Source organism: Trachypithecus francoisi, unplaced genomic scaffold, assembly GCF_009764315.1.
Source record: "Trachypithecus francoisi isolate TF-2019V2 unplaced genomic scaffold, Tfra_2.0 Lachesis_group10, whole genome shotgun sequence".
Classification (NCBI taxonomy): Eukaryota; Metazoa; Chordata; class Mammalia; order Primates; family Cercopithecidae; genus Trachypithecus; species Trachypithecus francoisi.
Genome location: NW_022681455.1, coordinates 47,263,136 through 47,288,458, shown reverse-complemented (window position 1 = coordinate 47,288,458; position 25,323 = coordinate 47,263,136). Strand labels below are relative to the sequence as shown.

The 25,323-nt window shown below is 40.2% G+C and overlaps 1 long non-coding RNA gene across 1 annotated transcript in view; it reads left to right on the top strand.

The window, feature by feature from the left end:
- LOC117088697 overlaps positions 1 to 19,722 on the top strand; it is a 41,744-nt gene extending 22,022 nt beyond the window's left edge. The window contains exons 2-6 of the long non-coding RNA XR_004439285.1: positions 5,272 to 5,375; positions 12,683 to 12,812; positions 13,522 to 13,585; positions 13,700 to 13,789; positions 19,395 to 19,722. This is a non-coding gene — a long non-coding RNA (uncharacterized LOC117088697). The remainder of the gene's footprint in view (positions 1 to 5,271; positions 5,376 to 12,682; positions 12,813 to 13,521; positions 13,586 to 13,699; positions 13,790 to 19,394) is intronic.
- The last annotated feature ends 5,601 nt before the right edge of the window (positions 19,723 to 25,323 follow it).

The window sequence follows — 25,323 nt, the reverse complement described above, 5'->3', positions numbered from 1 at the left end:
ACAGGTGATAATGTAGAAGTGATGCTCTTTAGCACCCCACCAGCAGGGAAGATAGAGACTGGGAACCTGGCAACTATATTCTCCTCTTTGCTTCCAAGGATTTGTATAGGCTGCGTGCTGATTATAATAAGTACATACCAAAATATTACCTATAACATTTTCATTTTAATCTGATTTTAGTGGTATAAAAATGATAAAGAAAAGAGGAAAGTTAAAAAAGCTAGCTGTGGCAGGCGCGGTGGCTCACGCCTGTAATCCCAGAACTTTGGGAGGCCGAGGCGGGCGGATCACGAGGTTAGGAGATTGAGACCATCCTGACTAACACGGTGAAACTCCGTCTCTACTAAAAAATACAAAATATTAGCAGGTGTCTGTAGTCCCAGCTACTCGGGAGGCTGAGGCAGGAGAATGGCGTGAACCCGGGAGGTGGAGCTTGCAGTGAGCCGAGGTCGCCTCACTGCACTCCAGCCTGGGCAGCAGAGCCAGACTGTCTCAAAAAAAAAACAAAAAACTAGCTGTGATACAACATAGATATTAGAGTTCTAGCAGCTGAACATTTACACAGAGAGATACGACTTAAGTACCCAAACGAATAAAAAAATATTGCATGAGTTAAGGATAGAATGCTGCAGACTGATAAATTGAAGAAACTAAATTCTGAGTTCACCGTCAAGATAGGTAGTGTGGTGTGGTTGAAAGTCCATGGAACTGGAAAAAAAAGACATGGTATCTCAGCTTTCCTATGCAATTAGGCTAAGTGACTGCTAAGTCTCTGTCTTCCAGTCCAGGCACAGTGAGTGGCTCCCACCTGTAATCCCAGCACTTCAGGAGGCTGAGGTGGGCAGATCACCTGAAGTCAGGATTTTGAGACCAGCCTAGCCAATGTGGTGAAACCCTGTCTCTACTAAAAATACAAAAATTAGCCAGACGTGGTGGCAGGAGCCTGTAATCCCAGCTGTTGGGGAGGCTGAGGCAGGAGAATCGCTTGAACCAGGGAGGCAGAAGTTGCAATGAACCAAGATTGCACCATTGCACTCCAGCCTGGATGACAAGAGCAAAAGTCCATCTCAAAAACAAAAACAAACAAACAACGAACAAAAAATCCATCTGTGAAATGAGGTTAACTCTGCTAAATAGGGTTGTTCTGGGGATTGATTGAGTTGATACATGTTGTGCAAGTCAGGATTCTTGGTTGCAAGCAACAGAATTCAGTTTGGATCAACTTAGGCTGAAAAAGAATTCACTTGAAAATGGGTAACTTACAGTGTTACCCACTGAAAATGAACAATTTACAGTGTCCATCAAGACTGGTGAGGTGGGATTAGAGGCTATGTAGTCAGAAACACCTAAAATTGGATAGGAGATCTGGTCTGGGGGTAAGTGTGGGCACAGAATTTGCCCTTCTCTCTGTCCTAGGACACTAGACACTGCTGCTAGAACTCCCCCTCACTGCTGCCTCAGGAAACTGAACCCGGCTGCTAACATCCTTGCTGAAATGGATTCAGTGTGGTATCTGCTCCTTCATGCCACTGGCTTCGAAAGGAGGTGGCTCTGATGACAATATCTAAGTCACACATGCCAGGCCCTACCTTCAAGGGAGTCCATGAGAGTATGACTGGTGTGTATAATGAAGAATTTCCCAATCATAAGAATGGTGTTGAAAAGTGCTGGGAGATTGAAACAAAGTGACAAATGTTTATATACATGCTTGAGTCTGCAGTTCATATTTGAGAGCAAGGTCTTCAGTTTGGCAATGAGAAGGGCATAGACCCAGCCAGAAGGGGCCACCTTTGTAGTTGTGGGCTGGTGAAATGGCTAAACATGGAGCAGTGCCTCTGGTCTCACTGATTGGGGAATGTCGAGTTTGATTCATGTTGATGGGATTCGTTTAAACTCAGTGTTAATTTTTCTTCTTCTGCAAGAGCATGGTGACCTAGTTTTTAAGGGCAAGCAGAGGCAGCCATATGATTAAGTTCATTAAATAATTCAACTTGCTTTTTAACATCAGCTTACATCCCCACTTCCATTCTTCATGTAATCATAGCAGTATAATTCACAAATAGTGCATTGTTATACTAGCCTTGTTATAGAAAAATACTCATTTAGAATCCAGACCATTCCTCATAACCAGTACCTATTCAAAAAGAAAAAAAAATCCCAAAAAACTGTTCTCCAAGAAAAGAAAGAGAAATAACCAACACCCACCTGTGGTGTTTGCTTAGTAAAAAGCAAATATATTTTTCTTCTCACTCTTCCTTTTGTTAGCAAATAAATAAAGAGGCGACTGAGATTTCACAGGCTGGCCTGGCTCTGCAGTGACTAGAGAAATAAGGACAATTCCCATAGGTATAATCGAATTTTCCTCTTTTTTTTAAATCATGGTTGACCAAAGTGATTGATGGCTTTTGGTTCGTGCTTAACCTAATGCTTTCCTCTACCAACTCTCTAAACTTAACACTGTTTGAACATTCAAAGGTCAGCATAATTCTGCTTGAGGATTTGGATCCAAAGTAAAGTTTGTGTGGTTAGTGTTGCCAGCGTACCCTCAGATCTGGGCTCTGTCTTGGCACCAAGTTGAAATTTGACACATGTCTAGAGCAAATTACAAAATGGCAGTGTGACCTGCACTGTAATTCCCCAATTCCAGGCTCTCTCAGAGCATGGTAAACTGGGTCATTTGTCTTGAGTTGGATGCTTTAGGGAAACCTTGAACTTGTCTGGGGCCCTGGCAGGTGAGGGAAATAGTTGAAGGGGAAGCAGTGAATAGAAAGGAGGAAACTTTATCAGCTGATGTGAATAAAGGTGGTGTCTTGTGGTGCTGCAACAAGTTCCCACAGCCCACAGACCCTAATGGACTGACAGGCAACACCATCTCTGACTCCCTCTAGGTACCCCATGGACTGCATCTCTTTTTCATGATTCTCCCTGCCCACCACACTGCTTCCCTGCTCTTTTAAACAAAGTTTCGGATGTTAATATTGTTCAAAAATGCACAAGTGAGTGATGGATTCATGCTTCCCTAGGCGTAAGTCTGTTCTGTCAGGGGCCTCTTTTGCTGGATTTCCTTTATTAAGGATGGTAAGAATCCTCTCTTGAGCTCTGAAGCCACTCCCCAGTTCTTCTATATTTTGTAAGTACAAAGGGACAGGAGTTTCTTTATAGCCCTCCTGGGCTCTCTATTATCCAGGGGAGTGGAGAATGTACATGCTGTTACTCACAGGCCCTTGGGGCAGGATTCTGTTGGACTCCTTATATCAGTGCAATAACATCTGGGAACATAAGAGCAGCTACTGTGCTGCTGCTGACAATGGATTTGTGGAAGCAACAGGAGGTCCTTCCTTCCTTCCTTTCTTCCTTCCTTCCTTCCTTCCTTCCTTCCTTCCTTCCTTCCTTCCTTCCTTCCTAGGAAGCACCTCTATGACTGCTTTTTATTTTTGAAGGAGAAGAGATGCTAGGAAAATATTAAATGGAGGTTTAGGAGCCCTTCATCATCAAATATCCTTGAGTACAAATGGACTTGTGCACTGGTTCTCAATCTTTAGTAGACATCAGACTCACCAGGGAGCTTGTTAAGACACAGAGTGCTGGGTCTTGATTCCTGAATTTCTGATTCTGGGGTCGGTCTGGGTAGGGTCTGAGAATTTGAACTTCTAGCAAATTCCTAGGTGATGCTGATGTTGCTGGCTTGAGGACCACACTTGGAGAACTACTTGGTGCTTGGTTTCCCCAACCCAGTTACGTGGTGTAATAGAAAGATCATGGGGTTTGGAACCAGAGAGGCTTGCGTCTTATTACCTGTATAACCTTGAGCAAGTTACTTCACCTTGCTGGGGCTCAGTTTCTTCATTTGTGTTAATACACCAACCTACAAGGTAATTTATATTAAGCTCCTAAACACAGTGCTTGGCAAATGGTAGGTGTTTAAAAAATAGTGATCTCGCCCCCTAATCACTCCTTTTCTCTCATGCCCTGCTACCACTTAAAAAGTTACATTAAAGGGAAACGTTTGTTTCCATGGCATAACCTAATCTGTCCTAATAAATATACACATTTACAGATAAAGACACTAAAGACAAACAATAATTGAGGCGGGATTTGAATCCAGGAATTTTTACTCCAAAGTCCATTACATCTTAACTATATGTTAATCCCTACCCAGTTTAATCAAGAAGACAATGGGAAAAAAATTTACCAATTGTATATATAATTATAAATAAGAAATTAGAAATAACCACACATTCTGACACTAAAGCACTATTAAACAGCACCTTTCAAAATGATATGCAAATGAACTTGGAGATTTGGATGAGAGAGGAATTTTCTAGGAAAATGTAAATTTACAAAATTAACCTCAGAAAATATAAAGACATAGAACAGAGCAACAACCACAGAACAAGGTGAAAAGATTATTGAAGACCTATCCACCCACTTCTCTGACTCCTACACCTACTGGTGTCAGGCTAAAAATGTTAGGCCTAGATTACTTCATAGGTGAATTATTTCAAACATTTAAGTTTGGGGCAACAGATAATTCCAGTGCTATTTAAACTGTTTCAGAGCACTGAGAAGTATACAAAGCCTTCAAATTATTTTTAGAAAGGCAAAGTAACATTGTACCAAAACCTTACTAACATAGTACTAAAAAAGAAAACTAACATCCAATCTCACTTAAGATAGAGATGATAAATCTTAAGTATTAAGAATACAAAATTCAGCAAAACATTAAAATATATCAAATGAAATTTATTTTCAAAAATGAACTATAGCTCAGCACTTGACATATATTGTGATATTGTACTATGTTAAAAATAGATCAAAGAAAAAAGTATACTCATCTTGATCAACGGCAAAGACATTTAATAAAGTTCTGTAACGAGTTCGCATTTGAAAACACAGATAAATACACAGACAATAAAACTCTAATAGATACCATCTTCACCAAATAACAATAAAAAGATATTACAAGCTAGAAGTCAGCATTAGGCTTACAGTGAAAACACCAGAAGCTTTAAAAGACAGTTTCCCACACATAGCACTATTTTGAGACATTATTGGCTAAGCACAGTCTATTACAGTTAAGTTAATGTATAAAGAAGAGACATAAATGTTGTATCAAGAAAACTAAAGGAAATAAGTTGAAAAACTATTAGTACAACAAGAAATCTTAGAAATGTATCTTTTAATAACAAAATTAAAGAGGAGACACACATACACACACAAAACTTGTGTTTTGTTCTAAGATGGAATAAGAGAGAATTTATCTTCCTTTAGGAAACAACTGAAAAACTGATGAAATATATGAAACATCTGTTTTTGAGACAATGGACATTAGTCAATGAAGGACAGTGAATCCTGAGACATGGAAAACAAATGATGTAAGTCCTATGATTGCCCAAGCTTACTGCCTTTAGAGAATTTCCAGGCTGGGGAGCTGAGAAGGGAAACCAAGCAGAGCTCAGCTGACTCCCTGAGTTGATGAGATTGCTTTGGAAATAGAGTTAATTTGGGAATAAAAGACAAATTTAAAAATCTATAATTAAAAATCTTCAGAGTCAAGGAAATTTACAGCATCCATAGAATTAAACTAACGTCCTAGTGAAAGGAGCAAAGACAAGAACAAATTCTTAGAAGTTTCAAATATGACAGAAGAAAAATAAAAGAGGGTCAGAAGGTAAAGTTAGAAAAAATCTTCTTGGATACAGAACAAAAAGACAAAAAATACCTTAAAAAGTAGAGAGAAAAGATAAGAAAATTGGAGGAAGGTCAATTTATTCCAGAAACAAAACAAAACACCAAGGGGAGAAGAGTATTAAAATGATACCAGTAAACATATCACAACAGAATAATAATCTGAGTTTCCTGATAATAAGAACCCATTGAGCACCAATACAATGAAAAAAAAAAAAAAAAAAACTCATACCAATGTGCTTTATTGTGAAATTTCCATAAACTGGAATAAAGAGAAAAATTCTAAAAGCTTCTGGGAGGAAAAATAGATGATTCCCAGAAGAAAAAGATTAAAAATGACATTTGTCTTCTCAATATGAAAATGGGAAACAAGGCCAGATACCGTGGCTCACGCCTGTAATCTCAGCACTTTGGGAAGCCAAGGTGGGTGGATCACCTGAGGTCAGGAGTTCGAGACCAGCCTGGCCAAGGTGGTGAAACCCCATCTTTACTAAAAATACAAAAATTTGCCAGGCATGGTGATGGGCACCTGTAATCCTAGCTACTTGGGAGACTGAGACTGGAGACTGACTTGAACTCAGGAAGCGGAGGTTGCAGGGAGCCAAGATATCATGCCATTGTGCTCTAGCCTGGACCACAAGAGTGAAACTCCATGTCAAAAAAAAAAGAAAAAATTGTGGTTGGGCATGATGGCTTGCATATGTAATGCCAACACTTTCGGAGGCTGAGGTGGGCGGATCACCTGAGTTCAGGGGTTTGAGGTCAGCCTGGCCAAGATGGTGAAGCCCTATCTCTAGTAAAAATATAAAAGTAGCCAGGCATGGTGGAATATGCCTATAATCCCAGCTACTCGGAAGACTGAGGCAGGGGAATTGCTTGAACCTGGGAGATGGAGATTGCAGTGAGCCCAGATTGTGACGCTGCACTCCAGCCTGGGTCACAGAGCAAGACTCTGAAAAAAAAAAGAAAGAAAGGAAAGAGAGAAAGCGAGAAAGAAAGAAATAAACAAAAAGAAAGAAAGAGAGAAAGAAAGAGAGGAAGAAAGAAAATAAAAAGAAAGAAAGAGAGAGAGAGAGAAAGAAAGGAAAGGAAGGAAGGAAGGAAGGAGGGAAAGAAAGAGAAAGAGAGAAGGAAGGAAGGAAAGAAGGAAGGAAAGAAGGAAGGAAATGGGAAATAAGCAAGACAATGAAGAAACACAGTTACCATTCTAAGCTGAGTGTGGCATCACACACCTGCAACCCAAGCTACTTGGGAAGCTGAAATGAGAGGATTACTTGAGCCCAGGAGTTTGAGGTCAGCCTGGGAAACATAGCAAGATTCTGTCTCTTAAAAATAAATAAATACAACAATTTTTTTTAAAAAGTAAAGAAACACATTTACCATTTTAAAGAAATCATTTGGAGGAGGGGGTTGGGAGAAAGGTTTGTTGAATTCTATACCTAGCCAAACTAACAAATCATGACTAAGAGTGGGATAAGGATATATTTTAAGACTGGCAATGTCTCTGAAATCTATTCCCTGTGAACCCTTTCTCAAAAGATATTATAGGATGTGCATCTCAAAAATAAGGGGTTAAACAAAGAAAGAGGAAAACGTAAGACCAGAAATACAGAGAGGGAAAGGAAAGTCCCAGGGTCACAGTAGTGCAAATAATTCTGAGTGGAAGAGGGGTAAGGAAGGCCCAGCTGAGATTCCTTCAGGAAAAGATAATTAAACTGATAGATTTTCTGAGGGAAATGATCACATGGAAATAGAGCTCACAGGGGTTTCACAATTCTTTTGGAGGGCTTGATAAGAATTATCATTGTTAACATGATCTGCTTAAATACATTAGGTAAGTCTTGCTCTAATTTTTTTCATTCTTTTAAGTACAGAATTAGTTTGCAACAATTATACTTCCCTATTGCTAAAGGAAACTTTTTAAATGGTAAAATTATGACTTACATAAAATATAAAATGAATACATGTCAAAGATTTATTTAAGCTATCAGTTAATGAGGAACTAGTAAGATGTTATTACCATCAATTAATGAGGAAACTAGTAAAACAAAGGGGAATCTGTAAAACTGACATAAATAGGCAATAAGTGATCGTGAAGTGAATTTCCAGATAAATGCAAAACTGGCCACTTTCACCAGGGAGAAATCAGTTGAATCTCTACTGGACACAGTTCTCTTACATCTTTATGGGCAAGATTTATTTCCATTACTATCAGTTTTCTACAATTTTTAAAGTTGTAAAATGGCTCAATGACAGTTGAAAGCATTGATCTTAGAGAATCAGATGACTCTGAAAGGTGCACTAGACACTATGTAATATTCCACTGAAAGAATATTCCATAACTTTTTTGCTCATTTCAGAATTTTTCACACTTTTTCCTGACATACTGTTTAACTTTTAAATTCTATTTCTATTTAAAAGTATAATGGAGGAAAACATGTGTGTGCTGTTAACCAAATGAAAGGAATACATAGCTGTTTAATAACTGGGCAGAGCAGAGCTAGTAAATCTTTGAGACGCTTATCTAAACTGCAGGTAGAGTTTTAAGAAGGTTGAGATAAACTTCAAGATTTCTTTTTTCCTTTTTTTGAGACAGTCTTACTTCGTCACCTAGACTGGAGTGCAGTGGCACAATCTTGCCTCACTGCAACCTCCACCTCCTGGGTTCAAGTGATTTTTGTGCCTCAGCCTTCTGAGTAGCTGGGATTACAGGCACTCGCCACCACATTCAGCTAATTTTTGTGTTTTTAGTAGAGACAGGGTTTCATCATGTTGCCCAGGCTGGTCTCCAACTCCTGGGCTCAAGTGATCTGCTCACCTCAGCCTCTTGAAGTGCTAGGATTGCAGAAGTGAGCCACCATGCCCAGCCTTCTTTAAGATTTCTAAGTCTTAATAGTGGCAATAAGCCTCATTGTAATTAATTCTTATTACATTTTCTAAATATATCAACTAGAACCCTAAAGGCAAATATTCTAGTTTGTATGGTTAAATAAAATTTATGAGAGGCCATTGTTCTGGACTGAGCTCCTACACTAGGCCCCAAGAGACCAGACTAGACCAGAATGGAGTCACTGGGGTTAAGCCAGTTTAAAACATCACCAACAAAAACCCAGGAGATTCACAAGAGCCAATAGAAAAGCAGCCCAGTTGACCCGAGCCGGCGTGATTAGGAAGTCCCTTCTGTTTTAACCCATACAAGGAAATGACAAATCTGCTTCTTGTGCCTTGTCTCCACTTTCTTGAGGCTTTTCTGCCTATAAGGCCCAACCTCTCTACTCTGCTCGGCAGAGTGTCTTTCTATTTCATGGCTGGGAGGTTTCCCACTGCATGGATAGCTAATAAAAGTCAATTCAATATTCAAACTTCAATGTGTTGACATTTTGTTCTTTGACAGTGTTGACAGGTATCTTTTCCAGAGCAATTGAATAGTGATGGTAGTGGTAATATAGGGAGGGAAAAGACAGGTGCCAAAAACCTTAGGGGTTAGAAACTAGTTCTTAATTTACAAATCTTGTGTGTAAGACATAAAAGCTAAGTGCAAAAAAACACACAAAAACCCACAAAGCTGAATACCTATAAGGTAGTACCTAAGTAAAATTTGGCTTTTACTGTGAAATTTTCTTCTTCTGTCACCTTCTTTCTTTTATATGGCCTTTTGGATGAAGACAAGAATGCAGAGTTGGTGGATAATCCTAACTGTATGGAGGAGATGCCCCTTAAAAGCATCAGCATTTTTGAGTAATAATGATAAAAAATGAGGAAAAATTGTTGTAAGGCTTGGAGGAAGAGTTATTGTAATTCACCTCTGATAAATCACCAAAGCTGATTGCAGTTATTAGAATATTGGGAGCAAAGAAAGGGGTTTGATCCCAGCTATGCAAAACTTATTTTACAAACAAAATTCCTACTTGGAAAGTGCTAACTTTAACAAGCGATAAAGCCCTCCATTCAGGGTGCATACAACATGCTTGTTTTCTATATTACTCCTAATAGTGCTTTTTCTTAAAGGACAGATCCTAGGAGATGTTATATCCCCAAATATTCAGAGTGGACTTTTATACCTCCACTCTTTCCTCCTCCCAAAGACAGTTTATAGAAGCGATTTATGGGGATGGATGCGGTGGCTCATTCCTGTAATCCCAGCACTTTAGGAGACCGAGGGAGGTGGATCACTTGAACCAGGAGTTTGAGACCAGCATAGGCAACATAGCAAGACCTTGTCGCTATCAAAAAAAGAAAGAAAGAAACAAAGAAAAAGAAATGATTTGTGGATCAAGCTAACCAAAAATGTATGGCGAATGTTCTTTCTTTTTCAAGCTTACTGAGTACAATGGGGAGCAGGATGAAAAGATCTGGAGGTCAGAGGAAAGGACTGAACTTGTGTGAAGATCTCACTATGTGTCAGGCCCATTGCTGTGTAACTTATCCTTTGCTATCCTTTGAAATAAGGGTTTTTATCCCAGTTTTACAAATGAGGACACCAAGATGTTACACTGCGCCCAGCACAAGACAGCTGGTTATCTGACTCCAAGACTGTACGCTGTCTTTCTGTTAGACAAAATTGCATTGCTAAAAGTATGCCTGTTGGTCTGTTCAAGTCTGGTTCCCATCTTTGAATTCCCCTTAGGAGCTCTCTTTCTTATTCCGTGGGTTGTTTTCCTGTGTTTTGTGCCCTCCCCCCAGCTAGCCTCTTTCTGAGCCCCTCCTTGGCCCCATGTCCACCTTCCTTTTTTGCATTGTCTGTGCTGTTCACAGTAATATACTCAAGCCCCTCTCTTGGGGTAGCTGTGAACCTCCTTGAAGGTCTTCTCTCCACTTTGACTTCTGGCACTTAGAACCCCTTCTGTTTTTCCTTTGGAATTTATATTCTGCCTTCTGTTGAGTATTTCCTTCCATGCAGTTCAGGTCTTACTTAGATCCCTAAGGAGATGTAAGACCCTGAGGAAAGGGATGGTGCCTTAAGGCTCTTTGAAAGTCTCTACTTCAAGTATAAGACCTTGCAGAGTGGGTGCTTGCAAACACTGTTAAATACATGACTACAACCCTTTACAAGCTTTTCCCATGTTCTTCTCTCCACCATTGAAATGGAAATAATGGGCCAGGGGCAGTGGCTCACACCTGTAATCCCAGCACTTTGGGAGGCCAAAGTGGGTGGATCACCTGAGGTCAGGAGTGCGAGACCAGCCTGGCCAACATGGTGAAACCCCATCTCTATTAAAGATACAAAAATTAGCTGGGCGTGGTGGCGTGCCTCTGTAATCCCAGCTACTAGGAAGGCTGAGGTGGGAGAATTGCTTGAACCCAGGAGGTGGATGCTGCTGTTAGCTGAGATCATGCCACTGCACTCCAGCCTGGGAGACAGAGCAAGACCTCATCTCAAAAATAAATAAATCGATAAATAATAAATACATAAATAAAATGGATTATAAAAAAAAAACCTCCTTGTTTTCAGAATTCCTGCAAAAGAGATAACTTCTGGTAAATAAAAATTTTCCAAGACATGAATGAGTCATCAAGGTTTAATTTGTTCAACATTCATTCCCAAGAACAGTTTATTTGCTTTTCCACAGGAAAATCTGCATTTACCTTGTGGAAATAGGTGGGGATTTCGGGGCAGTCTGAAGAGGAAGCTATTTTATTCAGAGATCTGTGCATTCCCCCCGTGAGGGAGGCTGACAAGGACCATGGAACTCAACCATTGTGCGCAGTAGGACCACTACACAAAAGCAGCCATACTTTCTATGCTGCTCTTCCCTTCGCTCTCTTCCTTGAGATTTCTCAGTACCACTCTGTTCTTTCTACCTACACTCCTTGCTTCTCTCTATTTCTGCAAAGTGAGGTCTTACGGAGCTGACCTGGTTTCAGCATCCTTGCTACGCCCTTCTAGAATGTTCCCAGAAGAGGAGAGTCACAGCCAATCTTGCCTTTTCTTCTGCATGCCTCCAGTGACGTCTGGCTGGGCTCAGTCACCTCCTGGGTATTTTCCCACAACAGAAATCCTCGCGGTAACTCTGTAAAACCCAGCTCAGCTCCTATAACCGAGATGATCCACTTTTTAAACTTTAATTATGTTCTCATCATTTCCAATAAATTTCTGTCTGAAATACCACTTCGAAGACACGTAGCTTCCTATCATTAAGATTTTTTTTCATCTATTTGGTTCCAGGAATTGAATTTACTCAGAGGCATCATTGCCCAACTTCATGTCTAAAGGATTTGAGACAAAGCTTTTCAATCTGAAATGATGGGCTGGAAAACCAAGTGCCAGTTTTCCACGCAAAAAATCAGAGATCCATGCAACAGCTTCTTTGGCTCTGGTAGAATGGGAAAATTAGTGATTGAACACTTCTCTGGGCTCAGCCCCCTCGCCCACCAATTTGTAAATTAGGCTGAGTTATTTGCATTTTTATAGTCTCAAACCATTTGTAGAAACATGCCATTTTGCCTTTTTATACCCAAATAATAACGTTGCAAGAATTTGGCAGTTAAATGATATCTAGCTCTCTGATTTAAAGAGGGGGAAGGAAAGCCATTAGTCTCATATCCATACTTAGGGGGGGAAATACGTCTTTAATAAATTATAGGAGAGAATAGTTCCATTTACAGAGCATTCAAGTTTTCTTTTTTTCCTGACATGTCGTGCTTAATACCAATTATCTATTTTTCCCTTTTCTTTGTGCTGTCCTCAGAATTCTTCCTGAGAAGTTAACTTTAATCTTCTGCTTTGTTTCCAAGCCTGTATTAGATTAACCTCTCTTTTTCTTTTTATTTGGGAATGACTAATTAGCAAGCAGAAATTAAATTTAAAAATTTAACTTCTCTGCACAGTAGATTTCTCAAGGCCCTCAGACCCTGTAGGCCATATGAGTGGATTCTCCTGTAAAGCCTTTATTTCATGTTGTGTTGTGGTCTCCAGGAAGACAAAACGCGCTTTGGACCACATCAACTTGAATAACATACTGGGTGCCATAAATCGACTCTTCTGTCCCTTCAGGATGAGATTTCAGTGATTTTGAAGTCCAGAGTCTTGGAAAGAGAAGAGGAAATGTTTGTAGCCTGGTGGACAAAGGAATTTGATAGAAAATACTGTAGATAATTGTAGAATTCAGGACTAGAAAGCCCAGGTATGTACTGGAACTTCTTTGTTTAAAGATTAAGACAATGAGATGCAAACCTAATTGTAGTCAAAGCCCGAAGGTTTATACAGGTCTGATTCGATTTCCCTGTTAGTACTCTCTCGAATGCACTGTCCTCTGAGTACAGGCACAGGAATGTATGATCCAGTTTCATTAGCCTGGTCTACATTTCAATTAATTTCTCCTTCTTACAAACTATAACCCCAAGTATCCCTCAATACCACAGTTCATTCCTTTCTGATTTCCATTTTCTTCTTTTATCTTCCTTTTGCTCCCATCTTTTATTTTCTTTTGCTCTGATTATTTTTACTTAGTAAAAGTGCCAACATTTTTTGCATCCTGGGGAATGGGCACTTCTCTCAATTGTGGTCCCCAGCTCTGGTCTTTTCTGTCTCTTCTCAGGATCTATGCACATCTCTATCTCAAGCTTTCATCTCTCTCAGTCACTAGCCCAAAAGAACAAGGCTCCCTAACTCTTGCTACTAACAGATGCCAGTAAAAGATGGTTCCCTTTATTCTATATGAATTTACATAGAATATGTTTGTTTTACATATGAATTGGTGTCAAAAAGCAAGCTGGTTCTGTCTAAGAAAGCAAAGGCCTGTATAAGAGCAAGGTAATTGATTTAAAGATGGGGATGATCATGATGATGCCATTGATAATTATAATACCTTGCATTTCTGTTGTTCTTTCCAGCATGCAAAGCTCTTTCCAATTTCATCATCTCATCCCACCATCACAACCCTGGGAGATCATTTAGGTTCATATTAGTTTTGCCATTTTATATGAAAGCCAAGTCTTGGGTAAGTAAACTGATGTGTCTCAGGACCTCACTCCAGGAAAGATAAAATCAGTGTTCAAACCCATGTTTTAGGACTCTGAGCCCCAGAATGTTCTGTTTCTCTGGAATGCAATCTGATGTGACTGTGAATCAAAAGGATACTTTACTGCCCGGTAGTATAAGGTAATTATATTATCACAAAGGTTTTAGGTAAACACATGGAGAAAACAAATGTTGACAGGCCGATAAAGCAGGAATAGCTCACTAAAAGGAGATTGTGTAATCTCTCCTTCATGGAGGATTTATCTGAAACAACAGGTTTCTAGTATTCCCTACAGCATTCCAAACCCTGTTTCCAGAAGACAATTTGGCAATAGGTATCAAAAACATTAAAGACATGACTAATGGTAACCTCAGACAAATGACTCAGCATCTCCAAAGTCAGTTTCCTCATCTGTAAATAGTAGGGTTTGGGGGAGGATTAAATAATGTTTTGTAAAGTACCTGGCACAGAGAGTGTATTTGATAAATATGGTCAATGTTTTAAGAGTAATGATGACAATATTTTCACTTGTAAGAGGAAATAAGCACAAAGATTTTGTGATAAAGACATTCTTTGCTGTGTTTTTACAAGTAGGAGTGAAAAGTTGGAAACAACCTGATTTCAGCAATAGAGAATTGGTAGAATAGGGTCTGCTGGTATATCTAGCAGCCTAGATTATTATTAGGCAGTCATTTCAAAGGACACAAAATATGTTGTTACGTGGCAAGATGATCATGATTTATTGTATTTTAAAAACAAGTGTAGAATGTTAAATACAGTGTGCTTTTTTGGTATGCATAGATATGGATAAAAATCTGGGTGGGTTTACATCACTATCTTAACAAGAATTGATCCTGGAGAGAGAATTATGAATGCTTTTTACTTTCTTGTTTTTGTTTCTCTGTGTTTAAATTTTTTCAACAATAAACATGTACTTCATTTAAAATAAAATTATATTTAGTTTTAAATTTCAGGCTTTCTTAGCTCCTTTTCACTCCCTTAGTTGATCAGATCTGTGCTTCAGGGCACTAGAAACAGACAACATTCACTAAAAGCCAGTTAACAAGTATTTATACTTTTTGAGTATCTACTATTGCCCAGGCACTATTCTAACCAGATGGATAAAACTGCCCTCAGAGAGCTTAACTTTAGTGGAGAATAGACCCAAAATAAACAAACAAAGAAGGGAGAGTAGACCGCACATCCAGAAAAGATGAACATTTCTATTCCTCCTAGCAACGCTTGCTTCCACTCCTACAAGCACCCTGCAGTCTGAGATTCAACGTCATTTCTTTGGATAAAGGCCACTTATCTTGTAAAGTGAACAGTCTGCTTAAGTGTAACATGCTGTGTCAATACTGGTAATTTATACCTTGGTGTGAGTCATTTCCCGAGAGGAGATTATCTGACCGTGAAGGGAAAAGGGCTGGGAGTGAAAGTACCCTGAAGAAAAGACAGGGGAGGAGAATGGAGAAGGAATCTGGTTTCAAAGCTTCCCAATTTTAGAAAAGTAGAGGATATGAAAATGGGGTGGGGTGGGGTAGAGTCTTGATGTGCAGCCGGCACAAGTGGGGAAGGAATGTGCAAGTGGGGTCAAACTTCATACATTTCTCTAGGTTTTTAGGAACTGATCTTGGTTCTAGCAGCTTCTCTATAGATCCGAGCACAAATGGCACTTCCTCTCCTCTTTCCCTTTCATTTTCTCTTCCTCGGACTTCCTGTTTTATTGTTCACCAGCAAATCCACCTTTTTTTTTTTTGAGATGGAGTCTCGCTCTGTTGCCCAGGCTGGAGTGCAGTGGTACAATCTTGGCTCACTGCAACCTCCCACTCCTGGATTCAAGTGATTCTCCTGCCTCAGCCTACTAAGTAGCTGGGACTACAGGTGCCCGCTACGATGCTCGGCTAATTTTTGTATTTATCGTAGAGACTAGGTTTGGACACATTGGCCAGGCTGGTGTCAAACCTCAGGTGATCCACCTGCCTCAGCCTCCCAAAGTGTTGGGATTGCAGGTGTGAGCCACCGTGCCTGGCCAAATCCACCTTTTACATGTTGTTGCTGTTTTTTAATTTTTTTTTTTTCTTAATTTTTGAGATGGAGTCTCGCTTTGTCACCCAGGCTGGAGTGCAGTGGTGCCATCTCAGCTCACTGCAACCTCTGCCTCCTGGGTTCAAGTGATTCTCCTGCCTCAGTCTCCTGAGTAGCTAGGACTACAGTCATGTGCCACCATGCTGGGGCAATTTTTGCATTTTCAGTAGAGGATGGGGCTTTACCATGTTGGCCAGGCTGGTCTCGAACTCCTGATCTCAAGTGATCCACCTGCCTCAGCTTCGCAAAGTGCTGAGATTGCAGGCATGAGCCACCATGTTCAGTCAAAGTGTAGTTTTAGTGTTATCTGTGCAATAAGGCTTGATCCTCCCACATTCTACCTCTTTCCTCACCCCTAGTTGGGCAGAACTTCTCTGGATTCTCTGACACTGCTTTATCAGATAACAATACTCCAAGTTAATCCTATGCAACAATTACTTTCTACATTGAGTTGTAGTTATAGAAGTAAACAGTGTCTCGCTTACAGGAGAAGATGATTGCTAAGAGTAGGGCCTACGCCTATGAATCCTTGTATGGTTCAATAAAAACATTAAGGAAACACCAGACTAAAGTCATTATCCTCATGATGGCACGATCTGTGGTACATATTAACACGTTTAATAAGTATTTATTGGATGAATTGAATGAATGAACCAATGAACACAAAATTTGCTTCTTATAGGTGCCACTCAGCCATCCATGCTGGAATTTGACTCAACAGCAAGTTGCCAGGGAAACAGCCAGATTAGATCCTGCGACATTGCTTTGTTCCATTCCCACTCTCACTTCTAGACCACATCACTCGGAAGGAGACAAAACCCTGGATCTGGAAGAATTTGGGATACTGGGCAGTATTTAACCAGATGGTGAAAGAGAGGGGCTAGCTGCCAGTCTGACTGTCTTGGTGGAGCCAATACTGCCGTAATCATATGATAATCTTGTGTATATCAAAAGAATATTTGATTTCCTGAGGGCAATGGAGAGCATGAGAAAGAAAAATATGCCTGGATGGAGACATTTAAAATACTAGCTAGGTGTTTAACAGCTGTGTTGAATTTAATATGTTTCAGTTGCATGCCTGCTAGGACTCTCTTCCCTCCAACCAGACTCAATTGTCTTTTAGGGCACTTGAGGTCTAGCAAGGAGAGAGGTTTGAACCTCTGGCATCTATATTTATAGACTGTTAGAGACATGAGAGCAATCACAATAATTCCTGCAGTGAATTTCCTCCCCTCTTGTAACCTAAATAAATTTCACCCAGCAGTGTGGGTACTCTAATCCCTTCCTCACGCTTGCCATATCTGACACCCTTTATTGTTTCCCTAGCAACTGCACAGCATGCGGAGGCTATAAACGGAGCAACAATAAACAAAATGAATTACAACAAAGGTGTCTAGCTGGCAGAATTAGCACAGTGGAGGGTGGAGGGGTTTGATCTCACATAGACTTTTCTAGTATTTCTCCTTTTCTCCTCTCCGAAGCCCCTGGGCTGGGTTAGTTCTTGTATCGTTATAGAGCTAGCATTGATAACTCCCAGTTTTTGGAAAGCTAGCTCAAAAAGAGATCAGAGAGTTAAGAGTGACTTTTCCTAAGGCCAGGCGCAATGGCTCATGCCTGTAAACCTAGCACTTTAGGAGGCCGAGGCAGTGGCTCACTTGAGGTCAAAGACCAGCCTGGCCAACATGGTAAAACTCTTTCTCTACTAAAAATACAAAACAGTTTAGCCTGTGCGCACCTGTAATCCCGCCCTGGAAGGCTCAGGCACAAGAATCACTGGAGCCCAGGAGGTGGAGGTTGCAGTGAATTGAGATCGCGACACTGCAGTCCAGCCTGGTTGATAGAGTGAGACTCTCCCCACCAAAAAAGAGTGACTTTTCCTAAATCATGAGGCTTGACCCTAATTATTTTTTCAGATATTTTGCATTTAATTCTGTTATTGCTATTTATTTCCAGTATTCCAGTGGTACCACCAACACCGGACAACACTCAGAGAAGGTGGTGTTTATTACATTTTAAAAGGTCTAGTCTTAATATATGTTAGAGTTGAAGCATCTGGTCCTGCTTTGTATAATTTCCTCGTTCTATTCCACATGATGAGCTTTGTTCTTTGTTGGGATCTTTTACTGATGTTGTTTAGTTCCTTATCAAGAGTGACTAAATTATAGCAACACATACCTATGGGATATGACGTAATCATTTTCCTTTGTCATCCAGCATTTATTGTGTTCCAGGCACTGATCTAGGCCTTTGGAATACCGAAAAACAGATGAAAATCTGTGCATACCTCTTAGTTGGGAGAAGAACAGTAAATACTAACTACAGCAAATTAAGTAAATTACATAATATACTAGAAGGTCACTCCACTTTATTTAAGAAAATAAAGTGGAGTTAAGGGGGAAGGAGAGCGGGACACATTTTAAATTTAAAGTAGGGTTTGCAGGTTGTGCCATGCTGAAAAGGTGACATTTGACCAAAGGGTTGAAGGAAGTGAGGGACAGGGTAATCTGGGTCTTTGTGGAAGGGTTTTTAGACAGACGGGCCCAGCTGTGGCAAAGGCTCATGGTCGGTGGCAGCGTGCCTGGTGTGTTTGTGGTGGAGTGTGAGCAGGAGAGCTTAGGCTATGGCATGGAATGCATGACAGAAGGAGTAGGAGATGCAGCTGAGGGGCAGCAATGGGGTGGGCTTGTCAGGTAAGAAGAGGACTTTGACTTTGAGGCAAATGAGACTGTTCAGAGGATGTAGGCAGGGAAGGGACATGCAGTTTTTGTTTTAAAAAATCTTAAAGAGAACAGGAAGAACGTTTAGGAGGGCTACCATAATAAACTAGGCTAGAGATGGTGAGGTTCCGTTCTGGTGGTGGCCCTGGATCGGGGGAGTGTTCAGATTCTGCGTGTATTTTGAAAGTATTGCTAAAGGATTTCCTGATGGATTAGATGTGGAGTCAAGAAAAAAAAAAATCTCGATATGATACATATGTATGTTTGCTTGGTTATAATGAAGCGTGTAGATAGAATACATATTAAACCGTTAATAACAGTTACCCGGAGGGCAGGGAAGGATAGAAGGGGAGGAGACTTGGCCTTATAGCTAAGTGTACATTTCAATATTGTTTGGCCTGTTGCAAATCACACTGTTCTTTTTGTGGTTTTAAAGCTCAACCTAACAACTTATTTGTAAAAAGACTATCCCTGATGCTCATGTGACTTAACCTTCTCACCTGTGTTTACATCTTGGTGGGGCTCACTCAGTAATTTGTCCCTGGCCCATTCCACAGTCCTGAAAGCAGAGCTTTGGCTGTCCGTGCTGGGTTTTTCCAACATCTGCCAAGTGCTTGGTACTGTAGAGAATAATATGTACCTTTGACCCCACATATATTAAATACAAATAAAGAGAAAAAAAATCCTCTCTGAACACTTTTGTTGTCTGTGGTGGCACTGAGGGCTCTAGAAAAACACCTCAAGCAATTTTGCCAGCTGAACGCCTGTGGCTACATGCAGTTGCCTCTTAATACCTAGCATCATTAATACAGAACCAAAAATGGGGCATGATCTTCCCCAGTCTCTAAGCTATGAGATGGAGGCTGAGATGGGCTTGCTGACATTTCCTCTCCCCTGAAATTTCTTTCTTACATTTTCTTTTCTTTCTCTTTCTTTTCAGCGATTGCAGGTCTGATGAAGCAGAGATGAGACGCACAGGAGACAGCTGCTGCTTTGCCCTGTGACCAAGGTCCTCCTCAATCATTTCTGCTCTGCTTACAGAATTATTATCATGGTGAAAGGAAGGAGTGCTTTCCAAAGTGTGAAGAGTTATGTAGTGATTGTTTATCCCTTCCATGTGGGCTGGGGGGAGTCAGGGAGGGTCAATTTGCTATCCACATTCAGCATAAAAATAGCTCCAGTGTGCTAAAAATATCTGTCATCCACACAGAGAAGTCTGCAAGTCCTCACCACGGAGCCTTGAAAAGGAGGTCACAGAAATATCTGGAGCAAAGGACTTCCTCTCACTTGTCTCACCCAATAGCAATCTTAGAATAAAGGTTTCTCGCTCCTGGGCCAAGATCTGGGTTTTTGCATTTTTGCATCAGATTTTGTTCTGTGTTCTGCTTACTCTGCTTAAATGCATGTGCAAATGAGGCACTCAACATCACTCCCCATGAACCGAAGATTCTTCTGGGCACGTTGGCACATCATCATACCCAGAGGGACAGTTAGCACTCCCCTTGTCAGGTGTTGCTTATTCGTCATCAGATTTGCCAGAGCCTCCCAGGTGGCATTCCCACCCAATGCTGCCATTCTGCATGGAGGTCCTGTTTGGTACTGTACGACTCTTGACCTTTTACTCTTCTAGTAGTAGTTTAGTTTGTGATGGGTTAAACACTTCCCTTTTAATAATTGTAAATGACTTCTATTTGCATTTGCTTTCGTGAAAGATGTTTTAGTTGCCAAGGCAAGCCTTTTGTAAGTCCTCAGCACTGTGTGTCTTGAGTTTACAAAGCACACTGGTAAGATAGAACTTAGGCCTAGAGCAATGCACTTCTTTACCTTTTCTCTTTTTTTCCTTTCAGTGTGTACGAATTCAGTTGCTGCCAATTCCCTAAAAATAATTTTCCTGGAACTTCTCTTATTTGTGACAAAACTCCTAATTTCTTCTATCAGCTCCGTTTTTGATTTTTTTTTCACTGTTTACTTTTACATTTTTATTTATTTTTCCCATTGATTGTACATATTAAAATAAACCAAAGGGCTGGTTCCTGCTCCTATCTATTCTAACTGAGGGTGTATTACTCTGCTACTAAAAGAAAATGAAACTATATTCCTAAAGAGTATGCTGGTTCTGAGAACTTGGGTGCCTTCTCACACTGTCTTAGCTTAACCACTTGGAACTGTAACTCTCAGGCAAAATTGAGTTTGACTCTAATGCTTACTCACTAAATAATCTATTTGTTATTGAGTTTCAAACTACACAGGCTTCCGATTCCCCCAACTTAACTTCATTATTGTTATTTTTCTTTTTTGAGACAGAGTATTGCTCTTTCACCCAAGCTGGAGTGCAGTGGCACAATCTGTGTTTGCTGCAACCTCTACCTCCCAGGTTCAAGACATTCTCCTGCCTTAGCCTGCTGAGTAGCTGGGACTACAGGAGTGCACCACCATGACTGGCTAAATTTTTTGTATTGTTTTAGTATAGATAGTGTTTCACTAAGTTAGCCAGGCTGGTCTTGAACTCCGGCCTCAGGTGATCTGCCCGCCTCGGCCTTATGAAGTGCTGGGATCGCAGGCATGAGCCACAGTGCCTGGCGTTCATTATGTTTTTGATCTCAGCTCTGTACTTAATCATTTTAGTACCACAGTTAGTAAAATAACTATTCAGTTATTCAGTGGGATGTGAAGTTTGGGCTGCTATAGCAAAATTCCTTAGACTGTTTAATTTATAAACAATAGAAATTCATTGTTTACTGCTGGGTGTGGTGGCTCATGCCTGCAATCCCAGCACTTTGGGAGGCTGAGGCAAGCGGACCACATGAGGTTAGGAGTTTGAGACCAGCCTGACCAACACGGTAAAACCCCATCTCTACTAAAAATATCAAAATTAGTAGGTGTGGTAGTGCATGCCTGTAATCCCAGCTACTCGGTAGGCTGAGGCATGAGAATCTCTTGAACCCGGGAGGTGGAGGTTGTAGTGAGCCAAGATTGTGCCATTGCACTCCAGCTTAAGTAACAGAGTGAGACTCTGTTTCAAAAAAAAGAAAGAAAGAAAGAAAGAAAGAAAGAAAGAAAGAAAGAAAGAAAAAAGAAATGCATTGCTCACAGTTTGGAGGCTGGGAAGTCCAAGATCAAAGTGCCAGCAGACTCATTGTCTGCTGAGGGCCCGTTCTTCATAGATAGCTATGGTATGTCCTCACATGGCTGAAAGGAAAGGCATCTCTCTGGGACCTTTTTTATAGGGTATGAGTCCCATTCTTGAGGATGGAGCCCTCATGACCTAATCATGCACCAAAGGCCCCACCTTCTAATCTGATGATTAGGTTTCAACATATGAATTGGGGTGGGGATTAAGGAACAAACAATCAGACCATAGCAGGAGATAGTTGTGAATTGTAAAATGTGTTTGTATCTTCAGAGCAGAAGGTCTGCTAAGGTGAAAATATTACCATGGTTCTTATAATTAATAATAACTGACACCTCAGCAACATGAACATATGTGGACTCTTTTAACTTCTGCTTATAATGTTTTTGGCATAGATTTTCTGTGCACCAACTAAATGCATACTCTGGTGGAAAGACCCCTGAAGGATCTAACTTGAGTTTTGGCCTTGCCTTTGACATGCATGAAGTCAGCCAAATCAATTGATCTTGTTTTGAAGCCTGTAGAATCCATAATCCAGAAAAAAATTACAATAATTTTACCAGAAAAGAGTTTTCATTTTTTGAGAGAAGATATTTGGGGAAAACTGATCCATATAATTTCCATGATATCAGGTGATTGTCAACTGTTTACTCTCCTTTCTGCAATGTTGATAAGGATAATATTAAGGAATTATAAATTAATTTATTTATAACTGTTTCTGAAAAAAAACAAAGAAAGGGAATTAAATACACAGGATTATTTCTCCAATTTTAGAGACCATTGGGGTCTAAAATAAAAATATTAAAAGTCTGTCTTATCTAAAACTTTCATAAATTTCTAGTAAATCAAAGTCATAAATATAGTGGTTAAAAGTATAGGTTCTAAAGCCAGAGTGTCTGGGTTCCAAGGTTGGCTGTGCCACATGGGTGACCTTGGAGAGTTGTTTAACATCTATTTTCTCATCTGTAAAATGGGAATGATAGCAATAAGCAACTCACAAGGCATTTGAGAAGATTTAATAATGTTCACTGTTTCTTGAGCATGTCCTGCTTACTGAACACTTTCTCTTTCTAAACACTTAATTTTCACAACAACTTCAGGAGTGTTATTGGTATAAATAAGTGAAGCCATGCATGTAAGGGCCTTAAAACTGGGCCTGGCTCTTCTAAGATTCAATCAAGGCTACTTAGTATTTTGCGTTCATAAAGAGGGGGCAAAGTGAAGTCAGTATGCCTTGGAGTGAAATAAAGAATTTAACCGGGGCGGCGGGGAGGGACGGGGGAGAAGGATATTTCAACTAAGCCAACATCCATGATCTTACTTTTGAAAGGATTTCATCTGAATTGGTCATCAAGCTTCTGCTAAATGAAATCAGCTGGAGAGCTGTAACTTAAGATTATAATTAAAGGGAGAATTAAAACATAGAGACCTCACAGAATGCTATGCATACTGGCTTTTACTTTCCTTCTTTCTAAATGCACCTTAAGAGTGTATTGGATTAAAATGGTGAAAAAAGCAGTGACCCGGGAGTTTGTGACCAGTGTGAGCAGGCTGGATAAAATTCAAAGAGATGAAGGGGGCTTAAAAAACACTAGGGCAGACTTCCAGTTTCTGGTCCAGCACATAAGGAGCTTGGAAGTCACCATTCTGTCTTAACAAGTAAAATGCTGAACAGACTGAAAAATCAATAACAGAAGCGAGGTCACAGGGCAAACTGCTGTCCCCCAATTGGAGAGACAGACAGGCAAATACAGAGAATCACAACTTACTAGAACAGAAACCCAGGAGCAGAGGCTTCCATGGGAATCAGTGCTGGGGTAGAAAGACAAGACTGTGATGGACCAAAGTTGGAGGCTCAATGTGGACAACCTGATGAGTTAAAAACCTCAGGGGGATCCAGCCATGATTGGGGTGGGGGGCACACTTGTCTCAGTTTTACCTCTAGTAATGTAACCAGATTCTCACAGCGAGTAAGAAAAATTCCCTCATGCTTCTGGCAGGAGGAGGGTAAAAACAGCCATTTGGAAAGATGCCACAGCATTTTGTTCTTCTTAACAAGGCCTGTCCTCAGGGAAACTATTAAACCAGAGCCTCACCTGCTGGGATTTTACCAGCGCCTAACTGATCTGGGAGAAGGGAACTACCTACCTCTAGCCTACTCTAGCCACCCTGTCCCACCTGGGAGTGGGGAAAACTGACAAGCATTTGTAAAGTTCATCGTCTAGAGGCACAGTGTGATTAAAAGACTGTGACCTAATTATAAGACTATAGAATGTTTCTCCTTCTCCCACAGCTTACCACCACATTACTAATGGCCCATTTGCACCAATTCTTTTTTCCCAGTACCTCATGACTGACTATCAAAGATTTACAAGGCATACGGAAAGGCAAACAACACAGTTTGAAAAGACAGCAAGCATCAGAACGAGACTCAGATACACCAGGGGTGTTGAAATGATCAGACTGAAAATTTAAAGTGACTATGATTAAAATGTCAGGAACCTAATGAATAAAGTAGATAGCATGCAAAAATGGTTGGGCAATGCAAGCAGAGAGATGGAAATCCTGAGAAAACATTTAAAAGAAATGCTAGAGATCAAAACACCGTAACAGAAACAGAGATTGCTTTTGATAGGCTTATTAGTAGACTGAGTGAGGCTGAGAAAGAATCTCTGAACTTGAGGATTTTTTCAATAGAAACTTCCGAAACTGAAAAGCAAAGAAAAATACTGAAAAAAAAAAAAAAAAAAAAAAAACCAACACAATACCCAACAACTGTGAGACAACTAAAAAGGTATTCCATGCAAAATGGGAACACCAGAAGAAGAAAGAGAGAAAGAAACAATAAATAGTGGAAGCGATAATAACTGAGAATTGGCCTGGCTCACACCTGTAATCCCAGCACTTTGGGAGGCCCAGCGAGTCGGATCACTTGAGGTCAGGAGTTCAAGACCAGCCTGGCCAATATGGCGAAACCCCATCTCTACTGAAAGTACAAAAAAATTAGTCAGGAGTGGTGGTGCACACCTGTAATCCCAGCTACTCGGAAGGCTGAGACACAAGAATTGCTTGAACCCAAGAGGTAGAGGTTGCAGTGAGCTGAGATTGCACCACTGCACTGCAGCCTGGGCAACAGAGCAAAACTTCATCTCAAAAAACAAAAACAAAAAACACCTGAGAATTTCCCCCAGATTAATGTCAGACACTAAGCTCAACCTGATAAAAGATATGTATGGAAACCCTACAGCTAACATCATATTCAATTATAAGAAACTAGAAGATTTCCCAACAAGATCAAGAACTAGGCAAGGATGTACCTTTTCAACACCCCTTTTCAAAGTCATACTGAAAGTTCCAGCTAATGCAATAGGATAACAAAGGAAACAAAAGGTATACTGATGAGGATAAAATAAATAAAGCTATCTTTGTTCACAGATGATATGATTATCTGTGTAGAAAATATGAAAAAAAATCAACCAAACAAAAACAAAAATCCTTCCTGGAACCAATAAGCAATTATAGCAAGGTTGCGAGATACAAGGTTAAGATAAAAAATTAATTGCTTTCCCTTATACCAGCAATGAACAAGTAGAATTTGAAATAAAAAATATAATACTATACTGTTTACATTAGCACCCTCAAAATGAAATACTTAGGTGTAAATTATACAAAATATGTAAAAAATGTATATTAAGAGAACTACAAACTGCTTTAAAAAATTAAAGAAGAGGCCAGGCAC